We start from the raw sequence: 4,708 nt of genomic DNA on the forward strand, positions 1-4,708 counted from the left end.
AGTAACCACAACTAGTGAATAGATATAATTAGTAACTATAACTAGTCGAGAATCATAACCAAATGCAAGCACAAAAACCATAACTAAAACTAACCAGAATTACAAACTAACCATGCCTAGTAACTATTACTAGTTAATAGCTATATAATAACCACACATATTTAGTAGTCACTATAACTAGCAACTGTGACTAATTAGTGGCCAAAATTAGTAGCCATAACTAATGAAGAATAGTCAACCACAAAATAAAGAACTACAACTATACCAAGTAACTACAACTAAACATATGCAGCAACCAAAACTAGTCAATACCCACAACTATCAATGATAACCAGTTAGTAGCAGGAACAGAACATATGAACAGAACAAACACTTAGAACAAACATAGCCAAGAACAGAACTAGTTAGTAGCCATAACTAATAAACACAACTTGTTAGTAATTAAGGTTAGCAACATCAACTGGTTAGCCAGTCATAACCATAATAGCCATAATTATAACTAACCATAATTTGCAACTAACCATACATAGTAAACACAAGTAGTTAGCAGCCATAACTACTAACTACAGCTAGTTATAGTCATAAGTGACCACAACTAATTAGTAGGAACAACTAATAACCATAAACACTTAGGAATAATAACCACCCACCACCATACCTAATATATGTGACTTTGTGTTGAAAGACATTGCACTTTATGTTCTCTGTAAGTAACAAAGTCAAGTGATTGTGATTGAATAAAATAGTGTTGCCCAGTAGGCATGGATCATGAAAGCTTTGAAAGATCTGAAGATAAGTCTATGAGTTTATCATATTCTAGATCAAATAACTATAATTTGAACACCATAACTACCTGTAACCCACCATACTTCTTAAAACTATGCTCATGCCTGACTACAGCTAACCATAAGTACAACTAACTACAATTATTACCAAACATCACCTGTAAACACAACACGAGCCAAATCCAGTGGTAACAATTAGTTAGTAGCACAACTAGCTACCACAAGTAGCTAGTAACCATGTCTAATAGCCATGACCAGTTAGCAGTCATGAATGGTGTCTATGCTAATTAGTAGTTCTAACTATTTACAATGAATAGGTAGCAATGGTGACTACATATGATTAGAATTAACTAGAATTATCCATAACTGGGACCCATAACTATATTAACTGTAACTAATTATAGATAACCATAAGTAGCCTAACCATAACTATAACCATAACTATAACCATAACTTTAACTATAGCTATCTATCACAGTAACTACAATAACAATAATAACTATTACTGACTATAATATAACCATATTTGAAGCAAAAACTGATGAGATAGAAACTATGAAAAGATCTAGATTCTCTATAACCGCATTTGATGTTGGGATATGAGAATGTAGCAATGTGGGGAAGAAGGGAATGCTGGGTACTTTGGGAAAGCTGCAATGTGAAGAGAATGTGTAAGTCTTGCTCTGAAGTTTATGCTCTTTTGGAGGAGCTGCTGCCTGGGTAAGATAAAAACAAGGTAGACAACTTTGAGCCAAAGTCAAAATTATTCCTTGATCCATGGGCTGTGGAATGGATATTGTGTTAGCAGGCATGAAAACAACATTAATCTTTTACATGTCCATCAGAGCTCTTGAAGGACCAGGTGCATTGTCAATGAGCAGTAATATATTTTTTTCTTTTTTTAAATTTAAATTCAATTAGTGAACATATAGTACATCATTAGTTTCAGATGTGGAGTTCAATAATTCATCAGTTGTGTATAACACTGAGTGCTCATCACATCACGTGCCCTCCTTAATTCCTATCACCCAATTATCCCATCCCCCCATCCTCCTCCCCTCCAGCAACCCTCAGTTTGTTTTCTATAGTTAAGAGTCTCTCATGTTTTTTCTCCCTCTCTGATGACTTCCATTCAGTTTTTCCTCCCTTCCCCTATGATCCTCTGCACTGTTTCTTATATTCCACATATGAGTGAAACCATTTGATAATTGTCTTTCTATGGATTGACTTATTTTGCTCAGCATAATACCCTCCAGTTCCATCCACGTCAACGTAAATGGTAAGTTTTCATCCTTTCTGTTGGCTGAGTAATATTCCATTGTACATACATACCACATCTTCTTTCTCTATTCATCTGTCGATGGACATCTGGGCTCCCTCCGCAGTTTGGCTATTGTGGACATTGTTCCTATAAACATTGGGGTGGAGGTGCCTGTTCAGATCACTACATTTGTATCTTTGGGGTACATACCTAGTAGTGCAATTGCTGGGTCATAGGGTAGCTCTATTTTTAACTTCTTGAGGAACCACCGTACTGTTCTCCAGAGTGGTTGTACCAGTTTGCATTCCCACCAAAGGTGTAAGAGGGTTCCCCTTTCTCCACATCCTTGCCAACATTTGTTGTTTCCTATCTTGTTAATTTTAGCCATTCTGACTGCTGTGAGGTGGTATCTCATTGTGGTTTTAATTTGTATTTCCCTGATGCTGAGCATCCTTTCATTCATCAGTTGGCCATTTGGATGTCTTCTTTGGACAAATGTCTGTTCATGTCTTCTGCCAATTTTTTGACTGACTTTTTTGTTTTTTGGGTGTTGAGTTTGATAAATTCTTTATAGATCTAGGATACTAGCCCTTTATCTGATATGTGATTTGCAAATATCTTCTCCCATTCTGGAGGTTGCCTTTTAGTTTTGTTAACTATTTCCTTCCCTGTGCAAAAGCTTTTTTATCTTTATGAAGTCCCAAGAGTTCATTTTTGCTTTTGTTTCCCTTGACTTCGGAGACATGTCTAGCAAGAAGTTGCAGCAGCCAAGGTCAAAAGGTTGCTGCCTGTGTTCTCCTCTAGGATTTTGATGGATCCGTTTCACAATTAGGTCTCTCATCCATTTTGAGTCTATCTTTGTGTATGGTGTAAGAAAATGGTCCAGTTTCACTCTTCTATATGTGGCTGTCCAATATTCCCAACACCATTTGTTGAAGAGGCTGCCCTTTTTCCTTTGGATATTCTTTCCTGCTTTGTCCAAGATTAGTTGACCATAGACTTGAGGGTGCATTTCTGGGTTCTCTGTTCTGTTCCATTGATCTATGTGTCTGTATTCATGCCAGTACCATACTGTCTTGATGATTACAGCTTTGTAATACAGCCTGAAGTCCTGCATTGTGATGTTACTGGCTTTGGTTTCTTTTTCAACATTCCTCTGGCTATTTGGGGTCTTTTCTGGTTCCATACAAAGTTTAGGATTATTTGTTCCAGCTCTGAAAAATATTGATGGTATTTTGATAGGGATTATATTAAATGTGTAGATTGCTCTGGGTAGCATAGACATTTTAACAGTATTTATTCTTCTAATCCATGAGCATGGAATGTTTTTCCATTTCTTTGTGTCTTCTTCGATTTCTTTCATAAGTTTTCTGTAGTTTTTGGAGTACAGATTCTTTACTTCTTCAGTTAGGTTTATTCCTGGTATCTTATGGTTTCTGGTACAATTGTAAATGGGATCAATTCCTTAATTTTTCTTTCTTCTGTCTCATTGTTAGTGTATAGAAATGCAACTGATTTCTGTGCATTGATTTTATATCCTGCCACATTGCTGAATTCCTCTATGAGTTCTAGCAATTTTGGGGTGGAGTCTTTTGGGTTTTCCACATAAAGTATAATATCATCTGTGAAAAGTGAGAGTTTGACTTCTTCTTGAACAGTAATATTTTGAAAAAGAGAAAGAAAAAGGTTTTTTTTTTTCTCAGCACTAAGTCCCAACAATGAACTTTATTCAATAAACCATGTTGTAAACAGATGAACCATCTAGGCTTTGTTCTTCCATTTATAGAGCACAAGCAGAGTAGGTTTAGCATGATTCCTAAGGATCCCAGGATTTTTGGAATGGTCAATGGGCATTGGCTTCAACTTGAAGTCACCAGCTGCATTAGACCCTAATAAGAGAGTGACCCTGCCCTTTGAAGCTTTGAAGCCAGGCATTGACTTCTCCTCCCATCTATGAAAGTCTTAGATGGCATCTTCTTCCAAAAGAAGGTCATTTCATTTACATTGAAAATCTGTTGTTTAATGTAGCCATCTTCATTAACTATCTTAGCTAGATATTCTGGATAACTTGCTACAGCTTCTACATCAGCACTCACTGATTCACCTTGCATTTTTACATCTTATGGAGATGGTTTCTTTCTTTAAACCTCATGAACCAACCTCTGCTAGATTCCACCTTTTCTTCTGCAGCTTTCTTACCTCTCTCAGGCTTCACATAATTGAAGAGTCCTTGGGCTTTACTCTAGATTAGACTTTGGCTTAAGGGAATGATGTAGCTGTTTTTTATCATCTATCTAGACCTCTAAAACTTTCTCCATATCAGCAATAAGGCTGTTTTGCTTTCTTATCATTCTTGTGTTCACTGGAATAGCACTTTCAATTTCCTCCAGGAACTTTTCCTTTGCATTAGCAACTTGGCTCTTTGGTGCAAGAGGCCTAGCTTTTGGCCTGTCTCAGCTTCTGACATGCCTTCCTAAGATTAATAATTTTTGGCTTTTGATTTAAAGTGAGAGACATATGACTTTTCCTTTCACTTTAACACTTAGAGGCCACTGTAGGGTTATTAGGTGGCCCAATTTCAGTATTTTTTTTTTTTGTCTCTAGGAATAGAGAGGCCCAAGGAGAAAGAGAGAGATGAGGGAATGGCCAATCAGTGGAGCAG

This window comes from Ursus maritimus, assembly GCF_017311325.1.
Source record: "Ursus maritimus isolate PB19 chromosome X unlocalized genomic scaffold, ASM1731132v1 scaffold_X1, whole genome shotgun sequence".
In the NCBI taxonomy this organism is placed as follows: Eukaryota; Metazoa; Chordata; class Mammalia; order Carnivora; family Ursidae; genus Ursus; species Ursus maritimus.